This window comes from Catharus ustulatus, chromosome W (assembly GCF_009819885.2).
Source record: "Catharus ustulatus isolate bCatUst1 chromosome W, bCatUst1.pri.v2, whole genome shotgun sequence".
In the NCBI taxonomy this organism is placed as follows: domain Eukaryota; kingdom Metazoa; phylum Chordata; class Aves; order Passeriformes; family Turdidae; genus Catharus; species Catharus ustulatus.
Window position 1 is genome coordinate 2,767,049 of NC_046261.2, and position 12,574 is coordinate 2,779,622.

Consider the following 12,574-nt stretch of genomic DNA (forward strand, 5'->3'; position numbering starts at 1 on the left):
CAGAAGCAGTTAAAGTGGTAAAACCGTGAAGGAAAATTATAAAATTGATAAAACAGATAAAATCGGAAACGCAGGGTAAAAGGGAGGCAGGAGGGCATCTTGCACTATCCCAAAAAGAAAAGGAAGGGAAAAAGGGGATCCAAGAAAAGCGTCAAGATGGCGTCAGCCACATGGCGACCAGGGACAAAGAACAAAGCATGCCTGCCTCGTGGCGCATGGCCCTACCCCCCGGGCCACCCCTGGTGGGGCGCGGTTTCGCCCCAAGCCCAGCCCTGGTGGGAGTTGTCGCCAGCTTCGACCCAACCCGGGTGGGTGGTTCCCCCAGTCACGGCCCAGCCTCAGAGGGGAGGGGTCCCGACCCCAGCCCAGCCTCTGCAGGGCGTGTCGTCGGCCAACAAGGAAAGCGCAGCTCCGCCCCGGATCACCATGGAAACTCCGGCCGGCTGCCAAGAGAGGGCGCGCCATGATGACATCACACTAGCAGCGACAGGAGAAGAACCAGGAAGTGGAAGCATCGGAGCTCCGAATTCAAGTCCTGCCTCAAAGATCGGCTTCGATACTGCTGTAACCACAGCACAAGAAAACACTCAGGACATCCAGGAAAATAATACAAAACAACTTAATGTTACCAAAGAGCCGGAAACAGCTCCAGCTCCATCTGATCCTGCTGTGATCTCCGAAGCCAAGGTAGTGACCACACTTTCAAATTCACCTACATCTCCAACTGAAAACTGTAAGTTGTTAAGGGAAGAGGGAGAAAAACTGCCTAGTTTAATTAACACCCAGCGTCCATGGGGACAGGGAAATTTCTCCCCGGGAAATAAACATTTAAGCACTAACCTTTCATTAAGCTATAAAGGGGAGAAACACAAAGATATAAAAAGGGAATGTTTGCAACCAAGTATCAATTCCAAACAGCCCCAATCACACGAAAAGCCACCATCTCAAGGAGGGGGTGGGACTCAAACACCTACACAAATTTGAATGTGGGAAAAACCCCTAAAAGATACCCACCAAGCAAAAAGTAGCAGGAAAAGAATTATCAAAATAAAGCTTCATAGAAACAATAGCAAGCAAGTCAACCTAAGAAGGTACCACCAGACACATAGAAAAGCTAGAACACAACAACAGAGAATAAACTATCTTCTCAATATATGTAGCAGGATGTTACTTGCCTCATGTCTTGAGACAGTGAAAATAAAAACTGGAAAACTTAAAGACATTAATCCAAGCGATGTTTACCCTCAGGAGGGTTCGGCAGCTGCTTTGCCCATCTCTAATCTAAATTTGTCAAAGCCTTTATATTTTGCAAACTTTACTAAGTTAATATTTGCTTTGTTCACCTGTTCTTTTACAGTTGCTGAAAAGGTGTGTTATCAATGCTGCAAATATAGTCTATTATTTTTTAAGTGTATGTTGAAGTTTACACTACAATGTTTGTTAATGTTGTTTGTATACATTGCACTAGCATTATATATTATTAACCATCCAGAAAAACTTTAGGATGTTACTTCCTTTAACATTATAAGTTTAATGAATCAAAGTTATGTGAATTAGTTTGGTTGGGGGTTATTTCATTGTCAAATTAAAATTGCATGGTTTTCTAAAATACTTACCTCTTACCACTTTTCAAAATTTAGTAAAGGTTCGGTTTTAAAATATAATAGAAAAAATATTTTGCCTAGTCTAATATTTCAGCCCTGACCAGGTTGGAATATTAGCTAAGCAAAAGAATGTTTACTATCAAAACCTTCTCAGTCTATTTCAATTGTGGCCAGATTGGAATTTGACTGACAAAGGGAGAAAATTATAAAATTCAGATATTTCTGAGTTAAAATTGAAAACTAATACAGTAATTTCACGACTATAAGGCGCACCCTTTTGACTAAAATTTTCCCCCAAAACCGGAAGTGCACCTTATAGTCTGGTGCACCTTATCTGATGTACAAAGTTGCGACATTTGCCACCTCGGAAGTGCGAGCCCGCCGGCATCGGGACAACCCACGTGCGGGGCGGCCCCGCCGGCATCGGGGCGTCCCCCGCGTGGAGCGGGCCTGCCGGCATTGGCGCGTCCCCCCGCACGGGGATGGGGAAAGCCGCCAGAATCACAGCGACCGCCGCGCGGGGGGGGCGAAAGCCGCTGGAATCACAGCGGCCGCCGTGCGGGAAGGGGGAAAGCTACCGGAATCACAGCGACCGCCGCGCGGAGAGGGGGAAAGCTGCCAGAATCGGAGCGACTGCTGCGCGGGGAGAGGGCAAGCAGCTGGAATTGGGGCAACAGCAGCACGGGGCAAGCCTACCGACATTGGGTCACCTGGAGCGCCAGGGAACTCCCAGAACATCAGGGCCCTGGGGATGCTGCATGGAGCGGCGGTGGGCATAGCCTGGCCCTGTTGGGTACAGGCAGGCCCGGGAGCCAATGGCTACCTAGTTGAGGCGGGACCTCGGCCAGCAAGCGCGCAGGGGGAGCTGGGGACCGAGCCTCGCTGCAAAAAAAGTGCGCCTTATAGTCCAGTGCGCCTTATCTGATCTACAAAGTTGCGAAATGTGCCGGCTCCCAGGGGGTGCGCCTTATAGTCCGGTGCGCCTTGTGGTCGTGAAATTACTGTAATTTGATCTACAGTAATTTCACGACTATAAGGTGCAACCTTTTGACTAAAATTTTCCCCTGATCCCGGAAGTGCGCCCTATAGTCCAGTGCGCCTTATATAATGGACAAAGTTGCGAAATTCGCAAACCCGGAAATTTGAGCCACAATTAGGGGGCGGTGCCACAGGAGCGCCAAGTCGCGAGCGGGGGCGGGAGCGGGAAGCCGCAGCCGGCACCTGGAATTGCATTTAAAGGCTACACCAATTGGTGAAAAATGTTTGCAAACTGAGTACCTGCCAGTAATTCGTTACTTTGTTGCACGTGGCGCAACTCCTCACTGCAAAAAACAAGTGCGAGCCGTGAGCTGAGCCGTGAGGGGGAGCGGCGCCAGGGGAGCACCGAACCGCAAGGGGGGGCGGGAGCGGGCAGCCCCTGACCAGCAGGAGCCGCACGGGGAGAGAGGGAACGGGCAGCGCCGCGCTGCCCAGAGCTGCGGGCAGTCCTGAGCCGCCCTGAACCACAGCAACCCCGAGGTGTGAGCCGTGGCCGCCCTGAACCGCGGCAGCCGCGAGCTGCGGCCACCCCGAGCCCCGCCTCGCCAACCAGGGGCAGATGGGAGTGCCGGGGCCCGCCCAGCACGGGGAGGGCGCTTGGGGCTGCATTTAAAGGCTACACCAATCTGTTAAAATGTTTCAAATTTAAACACATGCCAGTAAACTCCACGATCGCAGGATTCCATTACTAATTTGTTACTTTGTTGCGTGCGGCACGTATCTTTGCTGGGAAAAAAAAGTGCGCCTTATAGTCCAGTGCACCTTATATGATCTACAAAGTTGCGAAATTTGCCGACTACCGGGGGGTTCTCCTTATAGTCCGGTGCGCCTTATGGTCGTGAAATTTCTATAGTTGATTTAGCCTTCCAAAAGCTAAAACCTTTTCCTTTGAGGTAAACATGAAGAATCTTATCCGGAGAAGATTCTCCTAAATTATCATTTAAAAGGAAAATTCTTGAACAATACTAAACACTAAAATTTGGTTGTAAAATATCAACAATAATAATTTTCACCAAACTAAGGTAATTCAAAATGCTTGTTTTCCCCTGTTCTAATTTCAAAAACAAAGAAAGGGGGAGAAAGTAGAATTTGAAACATTTGTGTTCTTAATTGAAATAGTCTTAAGTTAAAAGGTTTATTGATTAAATAAAACAAAGAAGAGTAAGGAATAAAAGAAAGATGTATATTCTTATTTGAAATGATATTAAGTTACAGTCATTTCATGACTATAAGGCGCATCCTTTTGACTAAAATTGTGGTCCGAACCCAGAAGTGCGCCTTATAGTCCAGTGCGCCTTATATGATGCACAAAGTTGCGAAATTTGCCGACCCGGAAGTGCGAACCGTGAGCTGAACCGCGAGGGGGGGTGGCGCCATGGGAGCACTGAGCTGCGCGGGGTGGGCGGGACCGGGCAGCCGCGGGCAGCCATTGGCCAGCAGGAACTGCGCAGGGTGGGCGGGACCAGGCAGCCGCAGGCAGCCCCTGGCCAGCAGGAGCCGCGCAGGGTGAGCGACCCCATGCCGCCCCGAGCCGCAAGTGGCCCTGAGCCGCCCCGAGCCACCTCGAACCACGGGGATCCCTGAACCGCCCCGAGCCGCCCCAATCCACAGGCAACCCCGAACTGTCACGAGCCGCAGCAACCCCGAGCCCTGCCTCGCCAACCGGGGCTGGGCGGGAGTGCCGGGGCCCGCGCACGGGGAGGGCGCTTGGGGCTGCGTTTAAAAACTACACCAATCTGTGAAAACTGTTTGCAAATTGAGCACCCGCCAGTAAACTCCGCGATCGCGGGATTCCGTTACTAATTCGTTACTTTGTTGCTCGTGGCATGTATCTTCGCTGTAAAAAAAAGTGTACCTTGTAGTCCGGTGCACCTTATATAATGTACAAAGTTGTGAAATTTACTGACTCCCAGTGGTGCACCTTATACTCTGGTGCGCCTTATGGCCGTGAAATTACTGTAAATGGTATTTTACTTATAAGATGTTAATGGTTTCAAACCGAATTTTAACGTTATAATTACAGTAATTTCACGACCATAAGGTGCACCGGACTATAAGGCACACCCCCCAGGAGTTGGCAAATTTCGCAACTTTGTAGATCAGATAAGGCGCACTGGACTATATTGTGCACTTTTTTTTTGCAGCGAGGCTCCACCCCCAGTTCCCCCTGCGCGGTTGTGGGCTGAGGCCCTGCCTCAACGCGGCAACCATTGACCCCCGGGCCCGCCTGTAACCGGCGGGGCCGGGCTATTCCCGCCGCCGCTCCGTGCAGCGTCCCCGGGGCCAGGGCATGCCCGCCGCTGCTCCATGGAGCGTCCCCGGGGCCCCGCTGCTTCCAGAGTTCCCTGGCGCTCCGGGTGACCCGATGCCGGCAGGTTCGACCCACGCCGCCGCTGCCCCGATTCCAGCAGCTTTCTTTCCCCCCCTGCGCTGTGGCCGCCCTGCTGCTGGCGAGCCCGCCCCGTGGGGCCACCTCCCTGATGCCGGCAGCTTTGCCCCCCCGCCTGGGCTGCGCCGCCGCTCTTTCCCTCCCCCGCGCAGCCGCTGCCCCGATGCCATCGGGCTCACTCCGGTCCGGCACTGGCCTGATGCTGCCGCCGAGCGGGCTCTGCTGGGCTGGGGACTGTTGCGGGCTCGCATTTCCGGGGTGGCAAATGTCGCAACTTTGTACATCAGATAAGACGCACCGGACTATAAGGCGCACTTCCGGGTTCAGGGGAAAATTTTAGTCAAAAGGGTGCGCCTTATAGTTGTGAAATTACTGTACTAAGTAATTGAACCTGTAATATGAGTAACAGAGATGGTACATATCTCAGAAATTGCTGATAACTGACACTTTAGATTTCAGTGATCTAGTACATGTTAGTGAGCAAAAGGAGGATATATCTTCCACACTTGTTTGTGAAGATAACAACAAGAAGAGACACCAGAACCTAGACAAGACCCCTGGATTTACACAGCAAGAAAAGCTGGGATGTATAAAATCTACAAAGAGCACAAGAGCAGATCCCAGGTCACCTGTCACAAAACTGAGTTTATCTTCTACTGCAGAGTTGAAGGACATTGAAATAACAAAGTTGCTTGTTTACAAAATATCTTCCTGTTTATAAATTGTTTTGCTAAGTTGAAATTTTGTACAGTTCTAAAGTTAAATGTTTTAAGTTATAATCTTGTTGTTAAAAAGACCAAATAATTCCTAAACATAAGTATTGCAGCCTCAGGTATGGGAAATTCTTTGACAACCAAGAAAACTAAATTTGGCAAAATTTGAAATACGCTGTCAATGTCATCTTGCATGCAAAAGGGCCCTTACAGGTAAGATAACAAAGAACAAGCTGCATATTTGCATTTTCAAAATTTTTTCAAATTAATAAAAAAGAAACCGGGAATTGTCACATTATAAGCTGTGGAAAAGGACACTGGTGGGACACAGCCCACCAGGAGAAAAGTCAAAAAAAGTTAGGGGGTTGGTTCGATGGTCCCTGCCTGGCTGCAAGAAGCCAAAATTGGTCAAAAGGGGACTGGACAGCCAGACTTTGGGCCAATCACAGGAACTTAAAGAGATACATTTAGGAGGTGATAAAAGGAACAGGGAAGAAGAATAAACGCTCTCTTTTTTGGTCGAAAAGATCATGGTGTGCCTGTCGTCTCTCTCGGGGGACTCGAGCACAAAGCAACAAATGGTGCCCCATGTGAGGAACCAAAGCAACATTTTGGGCTCTTCTGGAGGATTATTTAGATGTGGCTCTTGTTGCAATCACAGATGCCTGGGAACACTTACAGCCTGAGGTGAACAAGAAGTCAGACAGAAGGATGGCAAAGATTGTCAGCAATACAGAATTACTTCCATGCTAATCCAGTGATTCTCAAGTAGAATGCTTCATCCTGAAAAAGACCTGACCTAGCAAGGTGTGATAAAATCTACAAAATCATGAATAGCAGAAAGAGGATGGTTTACAACAATTGTTCATTGCTTCCACCCTTTCTTCTCTCCAGCATCCTCCTTCTTCTCCTCCCTTTCTTCTCTCCAGCATCCTCCTTCTTCTCCTCCCTCCTCCACACAGGACTAGGTGCTCTCCCTCCTGTCCTGCATCCACTAATGTCTGGGGGTCGAAATGAGGAGAAAGAAGGGGGAACCAACTTCCAGGCATGGTGGCACAGCCCCTCTGCATACTTCCCCCAACCCTCAAGAAAATCAAAAGACAAAAACAAAGGAGGGGAGAAGAGAGAAATTTTTAAAAGCAGCAAAAATATCCCAAAATAAAATCCAACACAGCTGCTACCTCTGAGCAGGTGGCAAGAGCGTTTTGCATTGCAGCAGCAGCAACTGGCAGTTCTCCGCGGAGCAGCATAGGTACCTGGTATCAGCTAGGAATGCACCTGCTTACTTGCCACACCGACCTCTGCCAATGCACTGTCCTGCCATCATGCCATGACCCTGAACTTGCAGATGTCTGAAGTGTCGATGCTGCCTGAGGAGACCAATGAGGAGGATGACAAGGAACCACAGTCCCGCTACCCCTGCTGTCACTCCTACACTGAGGACAAGGAGGAGGAAGAAGAAAAAGAGGGTATGAGTGACCTCCATGACAACACCCTGCTGCTACAGTCACTTGTGTATGGTGGCAGTGGGGTGGGTGACAGTTCACAGACCCCCTTCAGGATGACCCACAGAAGGCAACAGTAGCAGGGTGCACAACAGGGGTGGCAAGAACAGTCTGATGAAGCCACCCTACTCCCTACATCGCTCACATCACCATGACCATCCTGCTGAGCCCTGAGAAGTGGCTGACACTGAGCAAGATCTGCAAATTCATCAGCAGGCACTTCCCCTACTACTGGGAGAAGTTCCCTGCATATCAGAACAGCATCCACTACAATCTCCCTCAGTGACTACTTTGTCAAGATTCCTCAGGATTGCAGCAACCCTGGCAATGGCAACTACTGGATGCTAGACCCCACGTCTGTCAACATGTCTGACAACAGGAGCTTCCTGCGCTACCGAAAGTACTTCAAGGAATAGCAGCTCTTGGCGCCTGAGCTGCTGCTGCATACCATGAACCCTGCTGCTGCCTTCCTCCTGCAGCCCCCCAGCCCCTGCAGCAGCCACCCTGTGTCTACAGACCCTATGACTATGGCTATGGCCTCCAGCTTCAGCCCTACCACCCCCAGTACACCTTTGCCTTCCACCACTCCTCCCTGCCAGCCCTCCAGTCCCTCACTACCCCAGGCAATGTCCCTGGATCAGCACTGCCTGCCGTCACTGCGCTGCTTGGGCCCCTTGCTGCCAACCACGGAACTGGCACGGACGCCCTTCTGCAACATGCACCTGCTGGGCCTGGTGCTGGTGACCTCTCTGCATGCCACCAAACCTGGCAGTGGTGTGGTGATGACCCACTCTAGAACCCACAAAAATAAGTACAGTAAATTCACGAATACAAGCCGCACTGAGTATAAGCCGCATCTCTGGGTGTTGGCAAATATTTCGTTCTTTGTCCATAAATAAGCCGCACCTGAATATAAGCCGCTCTGTCGTTCGCAGCGAGGACCTGCATGCAACAAAGTTGCCAAATACTAACAGAACCGTGGCATGGCGGGGGGTTTACTGGCTCAACTAAGGCTGTGCAGGCTCGGCCCACTAGGGACTGCTGACGGGGCCAGGTGGCCCAGCTCGGTGGTGCCGCTCGGGGCTGACCGCCACCTCTGGGTTCGCTCGCCCCGGCCCCGCTCCCGCCGCGGCGCCAGCCGGGCACGGAGAGCGCGCCTTGCTCACGCCGTGGCGCCGGCCGGGCACGGAGCACCCCCTGCTCCCACCACGGCAGCGGAGGGCGGGGGCAGAACCCCCCCCCCCTCCTCCCCGAACCGCGGCAATGGCAGCGCGGGCTCCCCCCCTCCTCCCTGAGCCGCGGCAATGGCGGTGCGGGCTACCCCCCTCCTCCCCGAGCCGCGGCAATGGCGGCGCGGGCTCCCCCCGTCTCTCCCCCGGGCTGTGGCAGAGGAGGGAAGAAGAGATCTCTCCTGCCTCTCTCCCCGCCCCCTGTGCTGCCTGCAGGGAGCCAGGGCAACAGAGTAACACTTTGTAACAATCGCGAAATGCCGGCTTTTACTGGCAGGTACTTGGCTCGGCGCCCTGGCTGGCACGTCTGGGGTTGTAAATGTCAGAAAATTATTCACATATTAGCCGCCCCCGAGTATTAACCGCACTTCCGGGTTTCCACCAAAATTTTTGTCAAATTGCTGCAGCTTGTATTCGTGAAATTACTGTAGTAAGAGTAGGTATGTATTTATTCAGGGCTGAGGTGCATGGGGGATAGCTCCTCCAAAAACATGCACCCCTTTGGCGACCTGCGCCTCTCCTTTTATTCTCTACAAACTAGGAATACACAATTAGCCTAATACATATTCATTGCTTCTCCCTTAGTTTCATGCCTCTTTGTGACTGCGCATTGTTCCTTTTAGGTTGCTCTGGTGGTCGTGTGGGGTCATTGGGATGAAGTATATAGTCTTCCTCTCAGTTTGAACTTTTCACCTTGCCTCCTTGTGCATGCTCTCTCTTTAGTCCTTTGGTCATTTTCCGGAATTTGATATCAGTTCTCCCGGTCCCAGGGGTCTGAGTACCCCCTTATCCTTTGATGTCTTTGTCCTTGCATCCTGTTTGCGCACTCTAGCCCTTGACCCTCACCTTGTAGCCTTGCTCTCCTGTTCTTGTAAGCACCATAAATTATAGCAAACAATACAGTGTTATCGGTCCCTCTTTTAGTCAAAGCATTTCGTAACGATGGATTCTTAATTCTCTATTTCTCTATTTCAAAGTAAAAAGGTTTTTTCCCTTCCCCTAGCCTGGAGGCTGTACCGAGAATCCTCAGTGATTTGTTTTTATTTTCCTAGAACTGTTTCAACTTGGCTTTTTTTTTTTTTCTTTTTGGCCCATCCAGGGAGCCGATGGGACTGCCCCAAACCCAAGACCTTGGAGAAGCTGAATTCACATGAGAAAGGACAGTAAAACCCACCAGCTTCAGCTGCTGCAAGAACCACGCCAGAAATCCAACAGGTTCCCAGCTGCTGTGAACTCCTTTCTCCTCCCATCCCCAGACAAAGAAGGGCAGTCGCCATCTTTGCCTCTCGGCCACATGGCAAGGTGGGGGTGAGGTGTAAGTTTCATACTTTTTTCTCTCTTTTTTTCCTTTCTTTTTCCTGTGCCTTGTAATCACCCTTATAATTTTTTGTTAATAAACAGTTTCTCTTTTTTTCACTTTAGCAAAAAATGAGGTTCACTTTCCTGGTAAAATTTAAAAAGTTTAATAAAAGACAATAAGAGACAATAAAGCAAAAGGTTCTACGGCTGAGTGCTTGGCATTCAGCCAAGAGCACCTCTGCTGTTTTGGAGACACCCCTTAAATACATCAGTCTGTTGCATATTCATAGACCCTCATGCATTATTAAAAAACATTCCTTTGAGTTCCTCCAACCCCCATCCTATAAATCAACATTTTTTATTTCTCCTTGCGGCTTTGTCCTGTCGATCACTCCCTGGTAATGGACAATCAATAAATTCCTTCCCTGGGTTCTGGTGTCCATCACGCCATCTTCATCGAGATAGGATAATCCAAGAATGTAAAGAATTTCCTGATTATCTTTTACCATTCTCTGAGTTAGTTACATGAACAAAAGCTTTTTATATCACCATGTCATAGTCCAAAAAAGAATATATATTTATCATACTACTATTTCTAAGTTTTGTTAATAGCAGAACTAAAAGAAACTATATTCATACAGAAAAGTTTTCCAATATTATACATATAGCATTCATTTTAAAATTTGAGAAAAGCCAATAGTATAATATGTATTTATAACATTTTCATCCCCTGGTCTCCATTTCTCTCATTGACATAAGAAGGGGAGTTATTGAAGCCCTCTGTGTCAAGATCCACTCAACCTGAGCGGGAGTCGTGATGGTTCGTTTGACCCCAGGGTGCAAAAGACAAACAGCAGGAGACTAAAGTTTTATCCAGCAGCAAGCAACAATGCAGTTTATTGAGTGCCAACAACTTAGTTTTGGTATAGAGGGGAGAGAGAGATGGAACAAAGTAAAAGGGGGAGAGAGAAAGAGAGAGAACAAAGGGATGGGGAACAGCTACCAACAGATGGGATGACGAAGAGCCAATAGACACGTCTTCCGTCTGTGGGGAGAAAGAGATCTCAAAAGTCTCTTCAGAAAGTCATCATTTTATAGTCCTTTTCCAAGGCGAGTGGCCTCTGGCCAAAAGTTGGGGAGATTTATGGACTATTGTGTGTGGAGATCGTTGCTCCAAGAAACAGGTGCAGGACAGACCACTACAGCCAGTACTCTGCTTGAGAGCAGCGTACCATGGCAAACAGCAAGCACTGGCAAGCACACCTGTACACCCTTGGCAAGCATCCACCTTGGCCAGGCCAGGAGCTCCTGTCCAGAGCGAGTGGTGGGGTCCCGGGGTCTCAGTCTCTGATGATGGTCGTGAGGCAGATCAGGGAATATTCGGACTGACCCTTACACTCTGTCTTTACAGAAAAACACTCATTTTAGAGCATTTTTCTCCTAGAATTTGTCTCCAGAATGAGATAACTTTATAAAAGAAAAGTTTAACATGTTTACACAGAAGAAAGTCAATATTATAATTTCTTATTTTAACCTTTTTTTTGGTATTATAATAAAATTGCAGAGCTTTTATTTTGCACTTTAAGCATATTCTTTGCAAAAGATATTAAAAAATTACTGACAAGTATTATTGTACCATATTAATGTCACAATTTATACATTTTCAAAACTAAAATAAAAATTTTAATGAAAAATTAACTCAAAGCAATCAAACCAAAAGACCAAAGGAACCCAGCGAAAAAATTGGACTGTTCCCTCCTTACTACTTCTCTCTTTGCTACACTGATAGCACAATAGTCAAGGCATTTTTCACCTGGATTAGATCACAAGAAGATCAGAGGGCTCTAGGGATCCCAGTGAACAGGAGCAGGCAATCAGGGGCATGGCATGATTCTGAGGGCATGGCACAGCAGCTTGCACAGGCAGGGTCGCAGGTTTCCTCCTGCTAGTGAGTTTTTTGTGTATGTAGCCAAATAGAACCCTCCAATAAGGATTCATCTGTCCAGACCCCTTCCTGCGCAGAATGTTTGAGCTTATCAGTGGTATTGGGGGCATTGCAGAAGAAGCCTGCCAGCCGTGTGAACAGGTGAATGATCTCCTTTTGCTGGTGGCCGAGCTTAAGGAGCAAGTAGAAAGACTAAGGAGTATTAGGGAAAGTGAAAGGGAAATAGATTGGTGGAGTTCCACCCTTCCATCCTTGAGGGAAGCACACCAGGAGTCAGAGGACTCCCATGCCTCCCACTGTCAGGGAATAGGAGGACACCTGGTGGATGAAGGAGAGTGGAAATGGGTTCCTTTTCAGGGGGGTAATGAAAATTCCTCCTGATCCCCATCACCTAGCAAGGTGCTACTTCAAACTAGGTATGAGGCCCTGGATCTAGAGGATCAGCCAGATGACGTAGAAGAAAATTATCTGCTCAGTGAGCCTCCCAATTTCACTTCATCTGTCAGATGGATCACCACCTCTAACAATAAAAAGAAAAGAAGGGTATTCATAGTAGATGACTCCCTTCTGTCAGTGATGGAGAGACAGGACTCCTTGTGCGAGTAAGAAACCAATTTATTGATTGCACAGATCCGTTTATATACTTATACAGATGTAGCTAAAATTAGCAACAAGCACAATATTTATGGATTTTGGTAACATTGCTTAACCACAATCTTATATTAATCCCTTTACACTAAACATAACATTATTTCTACTTCCTCCATTACAATTCTTACATTCCTGTTTTCTGCTCGCAAGTTTTTTACCCACCAATGTTAGGATGTCTATTTTGGTTATCAGCTCTGCCGT

At 48.6% G+C, this 12,574-nt stretch overlaps 1 pseudogene; it reads left to right on the forward strand.

Moving 5' to 3' along the window:
- The first annotated feature begins 5,007 nt into the window (after positions 1–5,007).
- LOC117005034 lies at positions 5,008–9,162 on the forward strand (annotated as a pseudogene).
- The last annotated feature ends 3,412 nt before the right edge of the window (positions 9,163–12,574 follow it).